The sequence below is a fragment of the Puma concolor genome, chromosome A1, assembly GCF_028749965.1.
Source record: "Puma concolor isolate L17-30 chromosome A1, mPumCon1.1.hap2, whole genome shotgun sequence".
NCBI lineage: Eukaryota > Metazoa > Chordata > Mammalia > Carnivora > Felidae > Puma > Puma concolor.
In genome coordinates, this window is record NC_141667.1 from 4559048 (window position 1) to 4584113 (window position 25066).

Here is a 25066-nt window from a genome sequence, read left to right on the forward strand (position 1 = left end):
TATAATTCTCAAGGGTCTTTGAAAACAGGAACTGCTTTGGGGAAATCAAAATAAAATATCTCTTCTCAAGAAAAGAAAAAAAGATGACATTTCATAAGCAGCAATACTTTTGCTATTTTCTCAAGTCATTTTATATCCCTGATATAAAACAAACAAAACATGGTGCTGGAATCCAAATGACTTTATGTTATATTTGCTACTCTGACTTTTCCAGACATGCCATTTGAATGAAGGGGGATACTCGGATCGTTGAGAAAAGACAAGACAAGGAAACCTGTGATCTGCTGATCTCTGGCTAGTCTCTGGACACTGACACTGTCTGGAGAGTGGGGACAGAGGGGCGGAAGGAGGAGACAGATAGGAGATACGGAGGTCGCAGGGAATGGTCCTTAACTCTTCGTGAAGCAGAGAGAGGATGCCTCCTTGGACACGGAGTCGAGTGTCAGAGTGAACCTGGCCTTGTGGGGCCTTGGAAAAGAAACAGACTCTGAGGTCCCACCCACCTGCCTTCAACGGCTGGCCCTCCTACCACCTCCCATGTGAATTTGAGCATGAATCTCTCTTTGCTTCTCTTGTTAATGGGGAAAAACCCAAATATATATCCCCTGAGAGGTAGGGAGAGACAATAAATGCCAACAGGCTTACTACAGAGTAAGTGCTCAGTAAATATGAGTTTCTACCTTTCCACTGTCTTTCTTTCCTCCCTCCCTCCCTTCCTTCCTTCCTCCTACATTCCTTCCCTCTCTTTTTCTCCCTTTTCCTTCCCTCTTTCTTCCTCCTTCCACAGAAAGGAGAGGTTTGGAACAAACCCTGTTAGGAACATCAGAGGGAATCAGTATTTTCCTTTCTATATCTTTTTGCAAGCCCTGCCCTCGCAAGAAAAGCCACACAGCTACTGAGATGTCCTGCCTGCCATTCTTTCATACATCCCGTGTATTCATCCGCGGCCTTCCTGCTAGCTCAGTTTCATAAATAAAATTCCAGAATGCAAAGGATACATTGAGTATGCATTTATGTACAAGAGCTTAACTATGCAATTGCAGGCACCCTGTTGCCTTTGGGAAGAATCCCAATAAAATGTTCCAAGCAAATTAAAATCTATGTTCCTTTTAAAGACTTCCAGAAAATGTTAATTAAGAATCTATTCTGGTGTTTAATAACTCTATGTGTGAGGAAATCTTCTCTGTAAGTCCTCTAAACCCCATGCGCCGAGGTGAGAGTGCCTCCTTCTGAGGCATCAGCTTCTATCAAGATCCCTCTTGCCAATCATTATCTATCAAGTGTGTGACCGGAGTGCACACATGGAGTTAACGAGTCCCCTTCCGCGTTTTGTTTCTCCTCTCTGACAAAGAAAAATGACACAGTGTGACACGAGGCATCTAGCGGTCCACAGGTCTGCATGTGAGTCTGACGCACACCCTTAACTCTGCATCCTGGGGAGGAAATCTCCCTGAGTTGGTTGACAGTAAGCAGCTCCCTGGCATCATTCTGAGTGAGGGAAAGCCCGAAAGCGAGTTTGGGGATTTGCTCAACATGTACAACCTGCCCAGTCTTGCGCTCTGCGGTGGGGCCGTCCTGAGGTCCTTCTCCGTCTATGAGACAATGACCACGTCAAGGACATGAATTATTCAGTGAAACGCAGCCCAGCTTGGGACACCATCCGTTCTTACTTCGGAAGGTGATGTCTCGGAGGTGTGTTGTTTTCACTTCGTGAATTATCTCAGGCTACCATCCGAGGGAGTTGGGGTCACAGGCAGGAGAAAAAGTGGCCCGGTCTGTGACGTGTGGGTCAGGAGAAGCCTCAGCCAGATCCGGGGTTTTGCTGGAGTCTTCCACAGTGAGCACGCGGCTTGGGTTGATGAGTCTTGTACTTTGAAACGTGTTTGGAAACACCAGCCACACTCTCCCTCTGTCCGCCATATTCTGCAGCATTTGTGGAATGACCGCGGAAACGAAGTCCAAGTACACATTGTCCTGAGCACGCCCCACCCACGGTGTGCCAAGCAGTCCTGCAGTGAGGCTCTCTCGGCCGCCGGTGTGCGGGCCACTCCATCCCCACTGGGCTCACCTCTCTGTTCAGATTCTGCATTTCTGAAGAGCTCTCCCAGGTGATGGGTGTGGCCCACGTGCTGAATAGCTAGGCTCTAGATGCTCCAATTAGCCTACACAAAATGAACACGTGTTTATGACATGCGCCCTTGCCACATGTTCATGTAAAATTTGACTTTCATGCTGCAAAGTTAGCATGAAATAAACTACACACACACACACACACACACACACACACGGAACATCTCCAAGGTAACCATACAAATGCTAGCTGGCTATTATGGGCACTGGAGGGTAGCTGGGAGGGGAGGAAAGACTTTTGAAAACACAAACACCCCAGCCACACTCCTAGAAGAATTCAGGTCGAATATCTGGGAGTGGGACCCAGGCTTCGGCCAGGGGGAAGCTCCCCAGGTGACCTCAATGTATAGTCAAGGTGGTGATCCTCGGGCACGACATGGCACACGTCAGTACTACACGCTCTGTGTGAGATATTAAAACCAAAGTAACTTCCCAGTGCTAGTTCCCCAAAACACTTAGGAACTGGTAAGCTTTTTCTTAATCCCTCATGGCCACTATTTCTGAAAACTGCCCCCATGAACAGCTGAAAAGGGGGAAATCTGCCTGGAAGCCCCAATATTTCATCTTGCCCTGGAAGAGTTGGACAAAATAAATAAACTGAGTCGCAATTTGCAGTCATGTGTCCTTACTTTAATCTTGCGATTTTCTATTTCTTCACATTATTTGAATATTCTTTCCTCTACTTAGAAGACAGGTGCTCAACTGGGTGTTGTATCTCAGTGGTAAACCACGGGAATCTACCCCAAAAACCAAGAGCACACGGTACACCGTATATATTAGCTAATTTGACAATAAATTATATTTAAAAAAAAGAAAGAAAAGAGGCTTTCATTTTAAAAGGACCTCACTGATAATGAGCTTGAGTCTATGTGTCAAAGAGCTTTTCTAAAGGTTCCCAGGAGAGACCTTGACAAATGACTGAGTGCATCGATCCCTGCCATCTTCCTAAGTTGAGCCAGGATCCTCTGCAAGTGAAATGTGATGCAGACAAGTACCATTTGGGCAAAAGGATGAGTCGCCATGTTTTGAGGCAGAAGGAGCAAGGGTAGCCCAAAAGGTTTGGAACCTGTGGTCAGGGTGGTAGTCAGGGACCCTGCAATTCCACTCCTATGTGCATGCTCCAAAGAAACGAAAACCCAAGCACCTACTCACACACATTTATAACAGTACTTTTCTCAAACGCCAACAGGTAGAAACAACCCACACATCCAGCAATGCACGAACGAATCAGCCAGTCTGGGGCTTGCCACACAATGGAATATCGTTCAGCTCTAAGAAGGAATAAAGCACTGGTCTTGCTGCACCATAGATGAACCTCAAAAACATTATATTAAGTGAAAGACACCAGAACCAAAAGCCACGTACATATGGTCCCACACAGGTGAAACACCCAGAATAGGGAAATCCACAGAGTCAGAATGTACCCTGGAGTTTGCCAGGAGCAGGAGAGGAGGAGGAAGTGGGGAAAACTGCTTTAATGGGTAAGGGGTCTCACCTGGGAATGATGGAAATGTGTGGAAATGAGATAGAGGTCGTGGTTGTGCAACATCGTGAGCGCGCTAAATGCCGCTGAATGGCTCATTGTGAAATGGTTGATTTTATGGTGCGATTTCAATTGGTTATTTTTTTTAATATGGAGAATGTTTGGTTTATCTGATGGAGAGGAACAAAGCTGGAAAGGCAGATGGGGAATGGTGGTGAGGGTGACATTTTAAATGGAGTCACTGGGGAGGCATCCCTAAAAGCTGAATTTGGGCAGATCCTAAGGAGCAAGGGAGTGAGCCCCATGGACATGTCTGAAGAGACCACTGGAGGCAGGAAACCCCAGGCAGAGGGACGGCAGGGCAGCCCAGCTGGCTAGGCAGACGTGCCTGGAATCTAAGAGGCGCAAAGGGAGTTCCAAGCTCCGCTGGGAGCCACAGGGAGTCCAGAAGGAATCAGAGGCTGGCGACAGTGGGGAAATGAGAAATCCAGCAAATTATATGTAAAGCGTTGACTTTAGGTCTTGTTTGTTTTGTTTTTTTTTTTTTTTAGTTTATTTATTAATTTTGTGTTTTGGGGGTAGAAGGTTGGGCAGAGAGAGAAGGAGAGAGAATCCCAAGCAGGCTCCACGCTGTCAGCACAGAGCGAGACCCTGGGGCTCAATCCCATGAACCATGAGATCATTGACCTGTGACGAAACCAAGAGTCAGATGCTTAACCAACTGAGCCCCCCAGAGCCCCTTCATTCTTGTTTTTAAAAGCTTTGTTCTTAAGTGGGTCACCGTGCTTTTACAGCTTGATCAAAACTTATGACCTGTTTTAATAATGACCCAACAATTAAAGAAACAGCATAATTAGGTTAGAAGCACTTTAATATATATTGTTAACTTACTGTGTTTATTAGAAATCAATCTCTTCAGGCCGTGGCCACCCCTGCGGGCCAGGACTAACTAAGCCTGGGTTCTGCGCGGACAGCACACAACAGAACAGCTGGCAAGAACACAACACCACCGAGGGGTGGCCCAGCTTGCGTTGGCGGTTGTGTGGCCAGGCTTTCCTAGAGGGGCTGGAGCCAGCTCCAGGGAGGGCCGGGGTAGGGGTGGGGGGGCGGCGTGGGTTTCAAAGCCAGGAAACCCGGCTCGACAAGAGGGTATGGCACCCACTACCTGTGCAGCCTTGAGCACATGGGCACACCCGACTGAGCCCCAGACAGCTGGTCTGTAAAATCAAGCCACGCTAAACTCCAGACCTTGGGCGCCCAGCAACAAGCCCCATGCACATGGAGCACCAGCTTCTCTTACCTGCCCCCCCACCCTGCTTCCACCAGCTTCTCTGCTCCTGCTCCTTCCCTCAGCCCCTCTGCCAAGGTCATCCTCCATCACTTCCACCCACGCCCCTGCATTTCCAGCCCGCCTCCACTCCCTCTCTCTGCCCCTCCCGGGGAGCTGCTCCCCTCTGCCCACCGACCCCAGTCCTTCTTCCACAGACCCTTCCTGTTGGCCCAGCTGCCCCCTCCGCCGGGAAGCAGGTCTGCATGGAGGGGGACCCTCTGTTGCCCTGCTACTTTGCAGACTCAGAGAAGCAGGTAGTGGGACGGCCGGGGTGCCAGGGGGGCCCTTCAGCTGGTCTGATTCGACCCCAGACGGTCCAGGTAGGTGATGAGATATATTTAGGGAACGGCTAGATTCAAAATAGCTCTAATAACTGAAAACTGGTATTTTGTTTCTCAGAAACAAACAAACACCTCCCCCCAAACACAAACATGATTACGTGGCAATTCCTACCATTAGCCAGGTTTTTTGTTTTGTGTTTAACTGTTTATCACTTTGCGTACTTCTCTCAGAGCAGTGTTTCCCCTCCTGGTCTGGCGCATGAGGCTCTATGCCCACAGAGCTGCTGAGACCCGTAGACACAAGGGATTTACCTGGCTGACGTCTGGCCCCCGGGGCTTCCCCTGTGCGGCTCAGTCTGGGGAGAGCACAGCAGAGGGGGGGCCCTACTGGCCTGTCCATGCAGACTGCCCTGGGGCCCCAAATCCCAACGGCAGGCTCACTCACTTTGGTTTGGTTGCACAGAGAACACTCCAGCGAGCCTCCTAGAAACCTGCTCTCTGTGACAACAGCAACATCACACAGCAACGTGCAGAAAGTTTCATGCTGGCCTCCTCCGTCCTTGGAGGTGAAGAGTACGCTTCTGCAAGTCCACTGCCCGAAACGCCCTGCCTACAGCTGTCCCCGGCGATCCTTCCTCACTGCCCTCAGGGCTCCGCTGGGATAAAATCTGGACAGACTCTCCCCGCCCCCACACTTCCTACTCCTGTCACCTGGCCTTGCTCAGGTCATAGAACTCACCACCACCAGACACGCCACACCCCCAATATCTGCTAAACCTACCTCTGTGTCTGCATCCAGGTCTTTGTGACCCAAACACATGCATGTACATTTACTACACTATACAGTTGACACTGAACAACGCAGGGGTTAGAGCCACTGACCCCCCAACTCCCCCAACAGTCAAACCAAAAGTAAGTACCGTAAAGGAAAAAGAATACAGTAAAAAAAAAAAAAAAAAAAAAGTATTGCGTTCTGACAATAAAGTAAGCTAGAAAGGGGCGCCTGGGTGGCTCCGTTGATTGGGCGTCCGACTTCGGCTCAGGTCATGATCTCACGGTCTGTGATTTCGAGCCCCACATCAGGCTCTGTGCTGACAGCTCAGACCTTGGACCTGTTTCGGATTCTGTGTCTCCCTCTCTCTTTGACCCTCCCCCATTCATGCTCTGTCTCTCTCTGTCTCAAAAATAAATAAACGTTAAAAAATTTTAAATAAAAAGGAAGCTAGAGAAAAGAAAGTATTATTAAGAAAATCACAAGGAAAGACATATATTTACAGCACTGTACTGTAGTTATTGAAAAAAGTCTGTATGTAAGTGGGCCTGTCCCATTCAAACCAGTGTGGTTCAAGGATCAATGGTTAAACGATGTTATATACGATATACGTCATTTATACGCATATATGGACGTTTACTATACAATGTGTGCCTACATAGGAAAGTCAAGTGAACTGTAAATACTCATATATTTATTGGTTTTCTGCCTCCTTTAAAATGCAAGCTCCATGAGAAAATATCTTGTTATTGGTCCTCGTTTCCAGCCTGTGCTTACTTAGGCTCCCGAGTGATTAGCACCAAAATTTATTTCTGTAATGTCAGAAAAAAAGAGATCTCTGACAGATAGCCAAGATGCAAAGATACCTCGAATGGATAGCCAGGTTTCCATACAGTGACAATTAGGGGGAAATGGCAGGAAGTAATTCGGAGGGGCTTTCAATTGGATGGGAGAGATTTTAGTTAGAACAGATGGATGTGAAGGGTCTGCAGCTCAAAACCACAGAGGACTAAGGGACAATTAGCAAGTGCGTAAGCGGTAAATGGCTTGAAACCCCGTGACAGACATTTATAAATGGGCACGCGTGAGAAATAAGGAGTTCCCTGTGAAGAGAGTGAAAACAGCCCCTTGCACTACTCCTATTAAAAGCCATCACCCAAAAGCTGGTGACGATGCTGTTGTGTTAAGACAGGCGACTGTAATTGCATTATTGTGTGCAGCCCATTGAAAAGCTTCTGGAGCAGAGGCAGAAGGCTAATTTGGAGCGGCGAGTGGGTTAGCATTCATTTCAGAAAGTCTTCTCCCAGACACACATGCTACGTCAAAATGGACAGCCTTGTTCTAGTCCGACTGTTCTATTAGATAAATTACCCACATTTGCATGCGTGCTGTTTAGCTCCAGGCGGGGGAATATTTGCAAGTAACACCTGGTGCCTTGAAAGACACACACTGCCTACTATATCTTACAAACTTTATATGTTCTTTGCTTCCAAGTTCAATTAAAACACTCTCCAGTGAAGTTTCATTGATTTACTTTAATATATGCCTAAACCTCAGCCAGGGCGTAACTGATTTCTAAAGCACAATATCCTGTTGATGAACAAAAGACACCACAAAGTAACTGTCAAGTTCTGCTAACGGATCATTTTGCTCATGTTCTGGGAGACTTCTTTTTTATAATTTTTTCCCCGAGTGTCTTCAAGATTGCTGGTTTTGTGGTACAATCGATCACGTAATGTGTGCCATCAAAAAAAAATGGGGGGAAATTCCATCCTTCTGAAGAATCACATTGAAATTTAAAGTCTGTACGGTTTTCCTTCAAAGAAACTAATACGTCTACCCTTCCGAGATGAAGTTCTTTCTGCAGGTTGTCAGGGATGGGAACATTTCCCATACAGATCTGGTCGTATCAGTGAGAACATCCATGTTCCCTTCCCTTGACCCACAGCTCCGGAACCATGGACAGACCCCCGTTTCCAGGGAGCCATGCTCACTCTGACAGTGGGGCAGGTGATGAAACCCACCCCCCCTCCACAGCACCGGGGGGTTACACCCAAACACAGAACCCACAGCAGGCACCTTACAGAGGCCTGGAAGGTCAACACACCACACAGGCATTCCATCCAACCAACAGGAGGGATTTGCTTTCCTTCTTTTAAAAAAATCAGGAAGTCAGAGGGCCTTCAGGATAAATCGTGAACCACATGATTCTGGAAGCTTTGCCTTGGTTCAGAGCCTTGCTGTGTGTTTGTTTCTGATAAGCGCACAGAGACACCAGCCTCAGGGAAGGTCCACAACCCACACTGGAAGTGAAAAGTAGTCCAGAGGAGATCAGCCACGGACTGCGAACGTCATGGGGAAAGAAGGAAGGATGAGTCGCTTGGGGAAAGAAAAAGCCCAAGAAGCTTCTCAGGCCCCCACGTACGGATGCCTTCCCTGCCCCGGAGAGCTGGACCACGTGGACGTCTGACTGGGTGTGGGTCAGCTGTCACTGCAGCCAGAGAATGACCAGGCTGCCCCTAGAAAAGTGTGTGCTCTACGCCTGCCGTCCTCCCACGAGGCCCAAGGTGGCTGCCAGGGCCGTGCTGGCATTGTGTCCACGTTTTGCCAGCATCTGCTGTAACCTACCTGGCGTGTCGTTGCCAGCTTTTGCTTGTGTGTTATCTCTCCCTGGGCTGGAGGTGACTGGAAGGCAGGGTGTTGGTTGTTACGGCTTCAGGCTCATGGTTGGTCCATCAATGCCTCCGTGAGTTCTACACACAGCGCATCGCTCAGGAGAGCCGTCGCCTGTTTTCGGAATCCTCAGAAACCGTATTGAAAGACCCTTAATAAAAGCCTCTACAAGCCAGACTCACATCTTAAAATGCCGAATGCTTCTGTTTCCTGATCTCTTTGAGCTATGTTACAAAAGGATTAAAATGAGTATTTTTGAATCGCAAGCATGACTCTTGAATTTACGGCAGAATTCCAAATGCAGCCCGTATCCACATGGACTCAGCTATCTCACGGACAACCTTCGACCTCAGAACAGAATAATTAAATCCTCTGCAACACTACCTGCCTTGATCCTGTTCCCCAACGCCGGGTTTATAAAGTGTGTGATGTGAAAAGCATGTCCAAGTTTAACAAGACTTGGTACCGCTAGAAATATTCTATGGAGGTCAAGACTTCCTGTTCTGAATATGGGCTGTAGCGTCTACAAGAAAATAAAATCAGGAGAAAATAGTTGGGAACCATTTGCGGAGCCCAGCTCAAAATTCAGAAAGCACGAATGGAAGCTAAAATTTGGAAAGGGAAGTTCCCTAATGACCCTCTGGCCCCTGTGCCTGGGACTCTGAGCATCTTCTGGCAAAGACAGCACAGTTGTCTGAGCACAGGGAGTGACATCTCAGAGATGGGACACTTGCTAAGGTTGGTTTGTTTATTTTTTTGTTTTGTTTTTACTATTATGAACAATGTTGCTCTAAGCATTTGTGTCTTTTTATTTTTTAATGTTTATTTTTGAGAGAGAGAGGCAGAGTGTGAGTAGGGGGAGGGGCAGAGAGAGAGGGAGACAGAATCCAAAGCAGGTTCCAGGCTCTGAGCTGTCAGCACAGAGCCCAACGTGGGGCTTGATTCCATGAACTGTGAGATCATGACCTGAGCAGAAGTCGGATGCTTAACTAACTGAGCCACTCAGGCACCCGGTTTTTTTTTTTTAACATTTTTAAAAATTTTATTTTAGACAGAGAGCACATGGGGGAGAAGGGTGGAGAGAGAAAGAGAGAGAGGGAGGGAGGGAGGGAATTTTTTAAAACTATTTTTTATTTTTATTTATTTATTTATTTTTTCAACGTTTATTTATTTTTGGGACAGAGAGAGACAGAGCATGAACGGGGGAGGGACAGAGAGAGAGGGAGACACAGAATTGGAAACAGGCTCCAGGCTCTGAGCCATCAGCCCAGAGCCCGACGCGGGGCTCGAACTCACGGACTGCGAGATCGTGACCTGGCTGAAGTCGGACGCTTAACCGACTGCGCCACCCAGGCGCCCCTAAAACTATTTTTTAAAGTTTATTTATTTTGAGAGAGACAGAGACAGAGTGAGCAGGGGAGGGACAGAGAGAGAGGGAGAGAGAGAGAGAGAGAGAGAGAGAGAATCCCAACCAGGCTCCATGCTGCTAGCACAGAGCCTGATGCAGGGCTCGAAACCATGAAGCTCCGAGATTATGACCTGAGCCAAAATCAAGAGTCAGACACTCAACTGACTGAGCCTCCCAAGTGCCCTGAGAGAGAGAGAGAGAGAGAGAGAGAGAGAATCTTAAGCAGGCTTTACACTCAAGACCAGATGTGGGGCTTGATCCCACGACCCTGGATCACAACCTAAACTGCAATCAAGAGTTGGAACCAGGCGCCCCCCTTTTTAAGTTTATTTATTTATTTTGAGAGAGGGAGAGAGAGAGCACACGAGTAGGGGAGGGGCAGAGAGAAGGAGAGAGAGAACCCCAAGCAGGCTCTGTGCTGTCAGTGCACAGCCTGATGCAGAACTCAATCCCAAGAACCGTGAGATCATGACCTGAGCCAAAATCAAGAGTCTTAACCCACTGAGTCACCTGGGTGCCCCTGCCAAGGCATTGGACATTATTCTATCCGACATCATTGTTGACTCTGTTCAATCTTAATCTTGCCGTGTGGGTGTAGAGTGAAAGAGACACCTCTCTCAAGAAATGGGGCTCTAGTGGGAACCATCCATGATTGACATTAATTAGCCCCATTTCTCCACATCCACAGAGGAGAGAACTCACGCTTCCCTTCACTCTCTCCCCTTCACTTATCCCCACAAATGAGGGTGACCTGTCCAGCAGCTGATCTGGAGTAGTGACTACAATGCCTGACCCTGTCACTTTAGCATGGACTCTTCCAGAGCTGCATCCCTGCATGCCTGAGAGAGATCGGCATTCTCCTCTCTTCTCCAGCGACCTTGGGACATGCCCTGCTCGTTTTTTGAGAACAGCCTCCCCCAGGTGCTCTGCCCATAGGTGGCTGGGCCAGAGCAATGGAGTGTTAAAGGTGGAAGGCACACTCTGACCTTGAACCCTGGCATCACTCTGCACCATAGCTCTCCCAGCACACCTGTGTAGCCTTGTGTGGGCCACTCACCTGTGCACACCCAGGTATCTCCATTGGCAAAAAGCATTCCATAACCGTATCTACTCCATGCGGTCACCAGGCCCTGGTGTTCCCATCGGTAACATGGGATTCATGGCATTGCTGTGATGTGTAACTGATGAGAATGCCTGGCCTTTACAAGCCCTGCACACATGTCTGCAGTTGTCATTATCTTAAATAATATGTTTGCTTCCCTTTCTGGTGCCTGAGACTATTCATCAATGAATCTAGAACACAGAGGGGAAGGGACACTGTTACTTAAGCCCCTCACACACCCAAGTCAAAGGGCATGTCAGCCATACCGGCGAAGGAGATGGTCAGTAAGGAAAGAATACAACACACACAGAGGAAGGGACCAGAGTACAAGAAGTCAGCACTGAGGGGTGACAGTTGTAACACTCGTGGTCTGCAAAGCCCCAACTATTTACTATCTGGCCCTTTGCAGAAAAAGTCTGCTGACTCCCTGCTCTAAAATAAGCAATACCCTGTAGGCCCCTGTGCTCCTCATAAGACCTCACTCCCTGTCCACCTGTCCAGGTGTGCTCTCCTCCAAGGCCAGGGGTCTAACAGCTGCCTCCTCTCTGAACCCTGGGCTGCACTGCTGTCCCTTCTGTACCCGACACAGTGTCTGCCTGACCTCTACTAGGTCACAGTAATGTCTCCTGGCTGCAAAATAAATGGATAAGTGAATGTAACACATTGGACAACTACTTCAGATCTTCATTCAAGTGGAACTTTCCGCCAGCTAATAGCACTGTTATTAATGATCTCATTCCAGATAGCGTTTCAATAGAAATTTAAAAGAACTACAATATGTCAACTCATCCTTAAGCAGGAAGTCTGGTCACTCTTGGCGCATGGATTGCCAGCATTGTGTGGGCTGATCACGCTGATACAGGTGTGCATAAATGGTGCGCACTTCGGGTACAAACGAGAAAGGCATGGTTGGGGCTTCTAGAAACTTCCTCAGCCCGTCTACACTCAGTTACTGTGTCAATAGATCTGGTCCCTGAGAAGAATACTACATAGATTCCCAGCTCTACTCACGGATGACTGTAGCATACACAAATAAAACAGAATTTCATGGTTTCCCTTTCTCAACTTTATCCGCAACCCATGGATGGACTTAAAAGTTAGTAGGTGGTAATCAGACATAAGTCAAAAATGGGACGAATCCATGACAGCAACAAAACAATAAATCACCCTGAACATATTTCAAAGCATTCACAGGTCAATGGGAGAAAAACACTAACCCAGCCACAGAAGATCCTAACAAGGTCTGTCTTCCATTTGTGACCTAAAAGACAAGCGCCCGGAATAGAAGCAGATTGCCAAGACATCCTTAATTCACTTTTTCATTTTGATCATAAAAATATGGTATTCAGTTACAAACAATCTTACTGCATCTGGAAGCCATCCATTAAATGATTATATAAAGCACAGATATACCTGTCAGTTTTCCTCCTGTAAAATGCGCCCTGGTCATCCTCGGAGGCTTAATTCATCACTGTTTTCCTTAAATCCAAGTGATTACAAGTTGTGGTAGCTCATCTCCAAAGATGAACCCAGTTCAACCACTTCCCCAACATTCACGGCCTTGTGTAGTCTTTTCCCCATGAATCTGGGCTGGCCTATAATTCATTCTATCCAAAACAATGTTTTGGAAGTGATGTGACAAATCTCTGCCTAAACCTTAGGCCTCTCTCTCTCTCCCTGCCCCTCCTCTTCTCAAAATAAATACATAAATAATCATTTTTTTTTTAAAAAAAAGAGAAAACAGGTCTAATGATGTAATTGAATCCTCTTCAAGACTATGTATTTAGAAACTATTTGCTTACATTCCACATAGAGAAAACGTGTTTGATCGTGTGTCACTAATGCACATGTGTGTTGTTTGTGTTTGCACTACTGTAATCATGTGTTACATATGCTAAAAATAAATATTAACATGAAATCTACAAAGAGGGATGTCAACAGAAATTCTCATACTTTCCTGGGTCACCTGTGTGGTTCAGTCGGTTAAGCATCTGACTTCGGCTCAGGTCATGATCTTGCAGTTCGTGGGTTCAAGCCCCATGTCAGGCTCTATGCTGACAGCTCAGAGCCTGGAGCCTGCTTCAGATTCTGTGTCTCCCTCTCTCTGCCCCTCCACCTCTCTCTCTCTCTCTCTCTCACATACACACACACAAAATAAAAATAAAATAAAATAAAATAAAATAAAATAAAATAAAGAAGGTCTCATGTTTTTTATAACATTCTAAAGCATTTGAAAAGTAAACTTCAGACTGTCAACGGTAATTATTTCCAGTGGATTTTTGTTTGTTTGTTCTTGGTTTTCTTCTTGCTTGTTTGTTTTTTGGCTAAATGTGTTTTTCCCCCAGATTTCCAAATTAATAATATACTATGTAAATAATTAATGTTTAATCTTAAATATTATTAGGGTTTTTAATTTATCATAAATCCTAATAAATTATATTTGGATTGAGAGTGAGCAAGACGAGTGCTCCCATTTTCCCCGATCATCTTTCTCGGTCAATAAATATGTCCCTTGGTGACCAGGATAATGGAAACAGAGGACAACTCTGCCCTCCCACCTTTTACATGCTAGCCAACACCTGCCAAACCCCTTTCTTCTTCCATGACTCCCTGCTTGGAGCTTTAGAAAACATTGAGAATTAAAGAGAGTGCCAGCAAAGGATCACCCCATCTCACGGCCTTCTTACCACATAAGCCACCCCACCCATGGACCTCTCCACTACCTCAACCTCTCTACCATATAGACCTCCCCACCATATAGACCTTCCCACCCCATGAACCTCCCCTCTCCCTGGACTTCTCCCATCATATGGACCTCCCCACCCCATAGACCTCTCTATTGCATGGACAACCTCTACTATATGGACCTCCCCAATCATGGATAACCCCCACCCCATGAGCCTCCCCACCTATGGATCACCTCCGTCCCATGGGCCTCTCCACCCCATGGACCTCTCTGCCCCATGAACGATCCCCACCATACGGACCTCCCCAATCATGGGTCACCCCACCCACAGACCACCCTACTGCACAGCCTTTTAAAGTTTCAATCCAAGTAGAATCCGTGTTTTCTTAACTCTTCACAAGTTTTGCCTTCCCCTTAATGTTCTAAATGCCAACACTGAAAGGCTAATTTCTTGGACAAAGAAGTGGTCCAATTTATTACACTTCATGTTGTGAACAGTACCACATGGAAAGTTCTTTCACAGAAACCTACTTAGGAAAATAAGGTTGGGGCTGAGTGGAGAGAGATTTCTCTCATGAGGCAGCAGACAGACACTATAAAAGGGCTCCTGGGATGTGGGATTTGTGGTGAAACTTGATGAGTCCATGCTTGCTCTGCATTGGCATCCCCATGGTCTGAGGCCACAGGACCCTGGGAGCCGAAGCGTCAGGGAGAAGTGAGAAGGCACGAAGGTTCAAAATTATCTTATTCCATCCAGACCCAAAATACAACTGTGGAACACTGGGACTACAGATGGCGGTTTCCCGTCCTGTCCAGATTCCTCAGCAAGTGCATTTCACCCGACCCAAGATTTACATTTCCCATCTCATACTTAAGGCAGAAAATTCTATTATCTTCACTTGAAATATAGAAAATCTATGGTGATGATAAATTATAGAACTAGCCTCATTCATACGATAATGACTTAATTTTGATTCAGCCTTCACTGCCTACTCTCTATGTGAAATATGGCCTACGACTGCAGGAATGGAGACACTCAGAAGACACGCTCACAGACACACACACAGATGCACACTCACTCACAGAGGCACAGTCTCACAGCCTCACACTCAGACTCATGTACACTCGCAGACACGCACACAGATGCACACTCACAGACACTTGCAAATGCACACTCACAGACACACTCACAGGTGCACATCCACTCGCTAGAGTCGCCTGCACCTTGCTGGAGGCTGTGTGAGGGGAGGGGAGGAGAGTGGACTCAGGGGCTGACCACCTGGGGCTGCTGCATCCTGGCTCGCCTACTTACTAGCTCTGCCACTGAGCTGGAGCAAACTCCCTGAGCTCCCTGGGCCTTGGTTTTCTCATCTGTCAAGTGGGGCAACCGTTGTAGGAGGAAAGCTGCTCGAGAAGCCCAGCCCACAGAGCCGGCCCAAGCACGCCTGGGTGCCATTACCTGTGACAGACGCTGAGACGAGGCTCTGGAAACCCCTCCGCAGGGCACACACTCAGTGACTGTCATGGGAAGTCAACCTCAAGACCTGGAGGAAAGCGTCCAGGGGCCCGGGACTGAGACAGCCAGGCCGCCCCCTCCCTGAGGCCCGGCATCGCTGTGAGCCATTCTCCCGTCTCCCCTTCCTCAAACAGCAAAGCCCACCGACGGAGACCGAGGGGCCTTCCTCACAGGGACCAGTTCACACCCTTCTTCATCACGGGCCTCAGCAGCGCAGGGCGGAAGGGACGGGCCCCGTGACGTTGGGACTGCCGGCCTCCAGAGCTGCGACAGAATACATTTCTGTTGTTTGAGGTCACCCCATCTGCAGTACTTTGTTATGGCAACCTCAGGAAACGCTCCAGAGGACATGATGTGCTCCCCAGTAGGGCCCATTTGGGGCAAGAACGTTGCAGCCTACCCTAAAAGCCCGCGAGGGCCGCTATGTTTATGAAATAACATCACCGTGTGAGCAGTCCCTGAGAAATGATGGTCACTGCAGCTGCCTCTGTTACTGAAGGTGGGGGGGAGCCACGGGGCCGGGTGCCTGCCCTGGTGCGTGGGCGGAGCGCGCTCAGAGCCAGCAGTTCCCCCCCAAACCCAGCCTCCCCATCCCACCCCCCCCCAGTGTGGCAGGGGGGGCAGAGGGGCTTGTCAGTGGGAGCCACAGTTGGGCGGTCAGACCACGCTTCCAAGGACTCCCGAACAGCGACCTCAGCCTGGCGCATACGTTAATGTGCCATCAATCATCCATTCTCCCGTCTCCAACGCACTCCCCTCTCCTTTCCTCTGTTGCAAAACTCCGTGGCTCTCACACCCAGCCATCACCCTCTCTCCTAGGGTGCGTTCTATTACGTTTTCAGCCTGGGTTACTGTTTTCCAGCCTGGCAACGGCAGTGCCCACGCATCCCATCGAACAGATGCACGTAAAACCCCAAGCTGAGCAGAGACGTCATTACCCTTCCAGAGGAGCCCCACGAGGGCCCCAAACTTCCTCGCTCATTGCTGGCTGTGAATCTCTGCCAACCTACAACAGCTGGAACACCTCGCCAGGTCTCCATATGGATTTTGTGTTAACCGTCTCCTCTCCCGGCCGGGTCCAGCTCCGCCTGCCCGAGCCCACAGCTGCACCTGCAGCCTTCCTGAAGATAATGGCTTTTCTCTGCCCAAGCTGGTTCTGAGATTCAGGCGTGTTGAATCCAATTGCTTATTTCAGGGACAGAAGAAGCATGCCATCCAAACCTTCAGCGGGGCCTGGATTCGGTACACCCTTTCCAGGGGCAGTGTTCCCGAAACACAGCTATTAATTAGGTAGCCCATCTGTAGAAGCAACAAGGGGATAATAATTAAATCGCTGGCAGGAGATTCCAATGAAATAATGCAGATGTTAAAGAAGAAATGAAGAAGCAAACAAGGTTAATGGTTCTGTGGAACTAGGCTCTAGAAGGATTGTGTTATGGTGTTGTAGCCACCTCAGTGCCATAGGAGCCTGGAGCCATAGCCTTAGTACTGCCTCTTGACCCTTGCAGGACTTGGTTTTTCCATCCGTATGATGGACACACTCATGCTAACCATCTCAGACCCCAGTTGGGCTAAGAAAGTTGCTTGGACAATAATTGTAAAAAGTTTAGAAAACCAGAATGCTCTGATATAGGAATCACAATAATCTATTAAATATTTTCAAATCACCAAAGATAAACCTAACTCTTGGTCTTAAAATCCCATTGGCAGGAGGGCTGGACCCATAAAAATAGGGGGCATTGGCAGGAAGAGGGTGCTCAGTGGCTCTACCCCTACCCCACCATCAACATTAACTCATGCATATAACTGAAGTGTTGGTTCACAGCCGGCCATTATTTTACCCCAGGGGACACTGGACAGTATCTGGAGACACTATTTGCCATTTGCTTTGGGAGAGGCGGCTGCCAGTAGTACGTTCTGGTGGAGGCCAGGGAGGCCGCTACACTTTGTGCGACACACAGGACAGTCCCACAGCACAGAGTCACCCGCTCAAAATGGCGATAGTGCTGTGGGGGAGAAACGGACTAGAGTTACCTTATGTCTCTCTAGCCTTCTGTCCTCAAGGAGCCTGCTCACTTCTTGGCTTGAGGCCATGCTCCTGAGCTGGACCAAGAGAAACAATGGACCCGCCCAGTACCAGAGAGACGCCACCCCGTCAGCCTTTTAGCTTAAGAGACCCCCACATTCATGCGCCATCAGCTGTAAACTGCAGAGACATTTCTTGGGAAATACCAAAGAAGGAGGGGAGCAGAATGGAATACTCTTACCAGACCTAACTGTCTTACATCCTGGACCTGTGTTCTACCAAGTGATACCTGCTCTACATGTGTGGTCATACAGTTGCGGGGGAGCAGGGGATTGAAGACAGGAGCTTCTGTGACCCGAACAAGATGGTAGCCAAGACAGGATGGGGAATTTCGTACATGACTTGGAGCGTTCTTCACCCAATCTTCATTTGTTAAGCACCAACTATGCGTGACCTATGTTCCATGGAATAACCAGACATGGTGTTCCCCTCTCAGGAACTTACAGTCTAGTGGGGAGAGATCATAGATCGTTCATGCACAGTAAGAGCTAAGAGAAGCCAAGCTTGGTGAGGGGCCCAAGGGAGGGGTGTGTGAGGTTGGGCAGTCCCCTCAGATATGACGACATTTGGTCTGCTGAGGACAGGGGCATCCATCTAGGAGGTCAGCCTGAAGGACGGCCCAGTGACTCAGGTTACTGGCATGATGTTTACCACGATTCAACTAATCCACATCCACTTTCCACCATGGTTGTGCCCACCTCCACGTTGTGTGCAGGTGACGCACGGCCATAATACTTCCCAGCCTTCCGCTCAGGGCTGGAGCATCTGAGAACCCAACTGCCAGGGCCTGGCTGGCTTCACCCCAGTGTCAGAACTCAGTCTACACTCAGCCAGCACCCACACGGCAGGTCACAGCAAGCTTTTTGCAAACAGCAGCATTTAGTTCGTGGCCTTTCCTGCTTCCCCCCAAAGCAGCGCTGCGTCTGGCACTCGTCCAGATCACTTAGCTAGGAACAACACACGGCTAAAAGAAAAGAAAAAGAATTAAAAATTGCAACAAGTTTAAATAGGCAGCCATCCGTGGGGCCGTGCGTGTTTCCAGACAGCTTTATCTCTGCAGTTCACGCCCTTTGGTTGTGAGCAATTTCAAGGTTGATGGCGTAGCAACTGCCAGACATTCTTCCTGGCTGGTGGTGATCATTCCCTGGGTTGTAACAGGGCCGCACCGTTGCTTTGGGAGGGGGAGAGCGTATGTTCGTCTCCCTCCTCATTAGGTCAAATCAAGCTTTTCCAGGGCCAGGGCCTGGATCCCGGCTAGAAAGTAAGCACGTCCTCCATGTTGCTGTGCTATTCTGATGCACTAGGCTCTTGTTTCCAAGGAACCCACTAGAATAGAGCATCTCTATTAGAGAGGGAAAGAGAGCTAAAGCCACCAGAATGTCCCCAACCCTCACCCGCCTGGCTAGAATGGGATAGATCTAGGGCATTTCTTCTTGACCGTTTTGTACAGCCACGTTTCCAAGGCCACAGCACTGAGACCAAAAGGTGTCAGTGGCCCCAGGCACGGAGAGAGGTGGGTGGTTCCTGGTTCTGTCTCTGCCCCAGGGTGGGCCACCTCACATGAGCTCCCAGCCTGCTGGTCCCCATTTCCCCATCTGCCACCCGAAGGTGATTGATGGGGAGGACCCACTTCAGGTCCTGGAGCCCTGTAGATACATCAAGTCCTTTCATGATAAACGCCAGGTCCTCAGTGCTGGCAGCAAGGGACCCCCCCCTACATGTGTGCCCATCCCCAGGGCTCTTCGTCCACATTGTGAACAACTGTGTATTTCAGATTTCCGACAGAACTGCCCCCCTTGTATTAACCCCAGGCCCGTACGGAGTCCCGCTGCACACCCACCATGGACTCAGCTGGCATCCTTATAACATTGTGACCCACCATTTACTGGGCACTTCCTGTGGGTATTTAAATTTTTATGGAGAGAAATTCCAATGGCAGGAATTGGACACATAGGGAAAAGGTCTCAGGTGACATCAGTGTTAGGGACAGTTTCTTAACATTCTTCTTTTTTTTAATGTTCATTTATTTTTGAGAGAGAGAGGCAGAGAGAGGGAGACAGAGAATCCAAAGCAGGCTCCACGCTCACAGCAGAGAACCTGATGCAGGACTCGCACCCATGAACCGTGAGATCATGAACTGAGCCGAAATCGGACACTTAACTGACTGAGCCAGCCAGGCGCCCCTAGGAGGGTTTTCCTCCGGGCCCAAGGAGTGGGGACAAAGAGCAGTTTTAACTTTACATCCTACAGCAGACTGGATTTTTTTGTACGAAGACAAGAATCACATACATTATATATGTATGTATATCATATACGCGCATCTCTGCACATACACACGGAAAGATGTCAGAAGCAGCCCTTTCCCATTTAATGTAAATGGCACAACGGATCCTTTCTTTGACTTCCCCTTGGAACTTTCAGAGGAGTCAGGGGAATCTCAGTGGCCGGTGTTTCACCTGCTGGACAGCTGGACCCCAGGACCTCAGCAAGGGGGGGTCAGCTACACTGGGGCCTGGCCCCCAGCCAGGGACGGCCCCCACCCCAAGCTCCCACCGCAGGCTCTCCGCTGCATCCTGCATGCAGAACTCAGAGTCCCTGGCAACTTGTGGGGTCCCCATCTGTCCCCTTCTCCCTAAACTGAGGCCTGTTCCCTCTGCCTGCCCTCCAGTCTCCAGTGGGACCTTCTCTGGGGGCCTCGTCTACCCTCAGCACTGTGGGTTCCAAGCCTGTCCTTGTCACCAGCTGTCTGGGGACCTCGGGCAAACCAATCTGAGCCACATCCTGTTGTGAGAAACAACAGCCACGTATCAGATCCTCTGGCTCCTGCAGCAACAGCTAAGAGGCAGAGCTAACCAGGCAAAGGCAGTTCGGGAGCCCTCGAGAGTTCGGCAAGGAGTCATAGATAATCATCTCCCACACTTATCTACACCTCATTTTTCGAAGGACATCTATGATCTCTTCTTAATCCTGCTACGAATTTGTCCCCCGGGTAGGATCGCAAGGATTTATCTCCACTTCCTCTGCCTGTACCCAACCATCACTGGAACCACTTGGAAAAGCCCCTTCCTTTTTCTTTTTCAAGGACAAAATACATGCAGAGATGGGCCTGAGCTAGCCTGAAATCCCAAAGGAGATGAGAAATATTGGTGGAAGGAATGGATTAATAAGAGGGTGATTTAAAGTGCCCAATAGTGGCCTGGCCGTGTTTTATCGTCAAGCTGCTAGGGGCACGGGGCCTCCTGAATTGATCAGGACAGACCCCGGGGACACTTAGAATTCCAGACGGAGTCTAGACTTCATTGTCCACTTGAGAATATGAAACAACCCTCCTCTGGGGCCTACAGCACAAGTCCAATCTATCTGTCTGACATTTACTAAATCCCTTCTGTGCTGGGCATTGGAGACACAAATAAAGGTAGATAAAGGCAGAAGCTTGTAAGGACAGTGCATTTAATGTCAGGCAACTTTGACGAGCCCATGGGCATTGGTTCATTCATTCATTCATTCGTTCCTCGGGGAGTACTCATTGAGTTGCCTATGTACCAAGCATCAGCTCCCCTTTGATTCTGCTGTATTTCTGTCTTTTTCCATAGGACTGATCATCTTCTAAAATACAGATTCATTTTGGGGACGCCTGGGTGGCTCAGTCGGTTAAGCGTCCGACTTCGGGTCAGGTCATGATCTCGAAGTTCGTGAGTTTGAGCCCTGCGTCGGGCTCTGTGCTGACAGCTCGGAGCCTGGAGCCTGCTTCAGATTCTGTGACTCCTTCTCTCTCTGCCCCTCCCCCACTTGTGCTCTGTCTCTCAAAAATAAATAAATGTAAAAAAAAAATTTTAATACAGACTAATTTTTTCACTTATTGTGTCTCCTTTACTTGTCTATGTTTCTCTGCTGGGGCGTAAGGCCCCAGAAGACAGGGACCTTTGTCTGATTCATTCACTGATGTTTCCCACGCCCCTGGACTATGGCACGTGGAAGGTGTGGGTAAATGTTTCCTAATAAATTAAGGCCCTCTCCAAGGCTGGAGCCACAGACACAGCCTTCAGCTTACCTGGACTGCGGGGGTCTCTTTCCTTCCACTCTGGCTGGGTCTCTCTGGTCCAGGGGCTCCTGAGGCTCCTGAGTTCTGCAGCTCTGCTCGGCCCTTTGGGATGGACAGCCAGGGCGGACTCTTCCTGGACATGATCCAATCCCATGGTGCCGCCTCTGCCCACGGCCTCCTGGGGCCAGCGTCTGCGAAATGCCAGTCTGGGAAGAACAGTCACATGCCTCCCTGGTGTGTCTTTCTAAACCTCCCCTCAATTCCCAGCCAACCTCCCTGAATGCTTCGGGCCCCTGGAAGAGAGAAGGGCAGGGAGTTGAAGAGAAAGGTACAGGAGGACCAAGGAGGGACATTTGTGGGGAGCCCTCCCGGTCGTGGGCAGTGCAACGTGGGCTAATGGAGGGCAGGCTCCCACTTACATGTCTGCAAGGGGCCCCCCCTCTGTCTCTGAAGGCATGTACAACACAAAGCCACTCTGTCTTCTGTCACCAGTCCCTTGCTGGTGACTTGATCTGTTCCACTGCCCACAGGTCTGCCTTGCTGATCACCCAGTGCGTGCCAAGCTCAGGGAAGGGAGCTGCAGACACACGGGGCATCGGCTGTGCTATTCTGACTCTTCAGGTCTAGGAAGGGCCACAGAAGAAAACCAACAGCTACACCAGGGAAGAAGGCCACAAAGGGAGGCAAGCTATATATAGGTGCTTGGCCAGAAGGGTGGGTCGGGGAGGCATGTGGAAGATGTGTAGTGAGCTGCACTTCGAAGATGAAGAGAACAGAGCCGGTTCTGAGGTGAAGCTTCCAAGAGGGTCAGGGAGAGAGGAGGCCCCCAGCGGCCGGGGGAGCTGGTCGTGAAGAAGGGGGGGCCCTCTCGCTGAGGAGGTTGGATCTTATCCTGGAAAGACTTTCATGTTTAGAGGCACGTCATCAGATTGGGCTTTGGGATATCCAGAGGCCTGGAGCAGGGATGCCTCGGGAGAAGATCTGGTGTCTTGTCACCATCCTGCCCATAAACAGGAGGGAAAAAACGAAAGACTCTCCACCTGCATTCAGGGCCAGGAGGCGCTGGCCACACCGTTTGTTGTAAAGCTGCAGGAACAGGGAAGGGAGGTACAAATATGTTCCAGTCTCCTGTTTCGTGATGTCGAGTACAATTCATAAAGAACAGTTCTAATAAATGAAAAAGAAAAGTTGTGCTCTCGGGACCAGAAGCAGGTACTGGCCAGGGAGGTGTCAGGTACATCCGATGTCTGAGACACAAGAAACGGTCCCGACCCTCAGCGGCTTCTTGAAAAGCGTCTCCCCCCCTCATTGCTTTTCACATGTATACTATGTGTTAGGCAAACTTTACATTATGCCACTGAATAAAACCCTGTATTTCGTGGACTGATATTTTTACACCTTTGAATTGGCTTAGATTTTTTTTCCTCAATGCAGAAGTTGCACCTAAAGTGTTTGCTATCAAACTGTTTTCCTAATAATTCTCTTGGAAACTTGGGAAGTCAGGCTCAAGTCGAAAATACAGTGGATGAAATTCCTTTGTTAATATGGCATGTTTAGGGCTGGGGTTGGTTTTGGAGCCTGATGCCAAGAGCTGACCAGTGTCTCCAGCAGATTAGTGGTTCCATTTGGTGGCATAGTATCTTACTCTCTTACTCAGTGCATTCTGTGAAATTCACGTTTGATCACGTGTGCACCTGTTTCAACCATTCATTTCTTCTCCTTTTCTTACCATTTATCATATAATTTGTAAACCAGAGTTTCCACAAGGGACATGGGTGAAAGCTGACTTCTTAGTAATGGGCTTCAGGTCCAGCATTCAGAAAAAAATTAATTCAGCATCAGAAGGGAAACTCAAAAGCAATGGGTCTATAATTTGGTACAAAGAACGTGTTGGTACCTAGAGCATTTTGACTCAAACAGAAATCTCTTGTACTAGGTTTTTGAGCGTTCTGGGAATTAGGCTGAGGTGAATTTGCTCCACCATGCTTCTCCTATGTGCAGATGGAGGCGGAGTGGGGGAGGATCAACCCGCCTCAGAGGGGAGGAGCCTCAGGAATCTTGCCCCCTTACAGCCCTCGATTAAAGATGGAGAGGAGGACTTCATCAACCAAGCACAACACCGTGATGTTGTTTGTAACACTTCAACCTGGACTGGTTGTCCAGGGCCATCCGAAAGCCAACTAGATGGATGGCATTTCCAGAGGTCTCGCAGGTGTGAGTCATAATGATGGGGCCGTCGTGCCATGATTCACACCATTACCTCAACATCCTTGAACTTGTGTGTGTTCAGATGATGTGAAATAAAGTGTCAGGTGTTACTAGTGTCAGCAGCATGACTTCTGCAGCTACACTGCCCAGTGCAAGTCCCTGCTTTGCCACAAGAGTGTGACCTTGTGTAAGTTATTTGACCTCCATTTGCCTCTGTTTTCTCACCTGTAAAATGGGGACTTCCTAGGTTGCTTTGAGGATTAATGAGTTTATGGCAACTTCTGTCACATAGGAAACACGGTCCACATTTGCTATTCTTAGAATGAAAGAAAAATGGGAAGACATTTGAGTAGTCCTTTATTTTTTGAAAGTATGTTATTTAAAAAAAAAAGCACGTGGATCCTGAGAAGGTGATAAGGAATCAGACGGTGAGAGAATAATGCCAATGGATCAGACATTTAAACTGCCTGTAGGTACACAGATTTTTCTGGATTCCCCAGAAGAACCTAGCACAATGTTAATGAGCTAGCACATCAATTGATGGTGATCAATCACACTTGACCGACCGTTCCAGGAAGTCAAGCTTGGGAAAAATCTGCTTTGGAGAAATGATTGGGTCCTTGGGCTACAAATCAATTACAATGGTGCTAGGCGAAGTGCCTCACGGGGACAGTGGTTTTCATGCCAGCTCTTGCTTCGTGGGCTTTTGTGTTCACCCTCTAACACCCAGCTGTACAATATTCACGTACGACCCCCAACCGACATCTTATTTTGAGGCTCTGACCATCGGTGGCCCACCTGTTGGGGAACCACTCCCCGCACTACTTGTCGAGCTCACATGTACCCACGTGTAAGTTTCAGAAATGGCATCACTGTCTCCGAGCGCTCTGACAGACCAGGTCCGTTTCCCGTGTTGCTGCCTCTTCTACCCCTCCACTTTTCCCCTTTGCTGGTGCTTTTCCAATAGACCACAAGCCACCAATGATGGGACTGTGTCTGTACAAGACGGGGCGCTGGACACGACGTGTGATGTGCAACGGATGCCATGTGAATATTTGTTAAATGGATTGTGAGAGCTCTCCAGCCAAAACTCGCCAGGAATGAGCAGAGTTGGGTTTGTGGACCTGTGACGAGGGAGAACGTGCACCATGGGGAACTGGAGGGTTTCTCTGAAAGAGGGGATTAGAAAGAACTTACAGGATTTGAGCGTTTGTTGGGTGATTCTGGGGAAGTTTCACGAAAGTTGGACTTGGTTCTGGATTGGATGCTGCCAGGATGAAGTAATTCTACCAAGGGCACCTTAATAAAGCTTATATGGATGGTAAAAGGGATACAGCGCAGCTAACCCT

The 25066-nt window shown here is 48.7% G+C and overlaps 1 protein-coding gene and 1 long non-coding RNA gene across 2 annotated transcripts in view; both read right to left on the reverse strand.

The window, feature by feature from the left end:
* Positions 1-25066, reverse strand: part of MED10 (mediator complex subunit 10) — a 261409-nt gene that overhangs the window by 18575 nt on the left and 217768 nt on the right. The gene's annotated exons all lie outside the window — the stretch shown is intronic.
* Positions 14313-23712, reverse strand: LOC147583995 (uncharacterized). The gene is made up of 3 exons (XR_015240352.1): positions 21519-23712; positions 18166-18431; positions 14313-16680 (listed from the first exon to the last, which is right to left on the reverse strand). It is a non-coding gene; the product is annotated as an uncharacterized LOC147583995 (long non-coding RNA).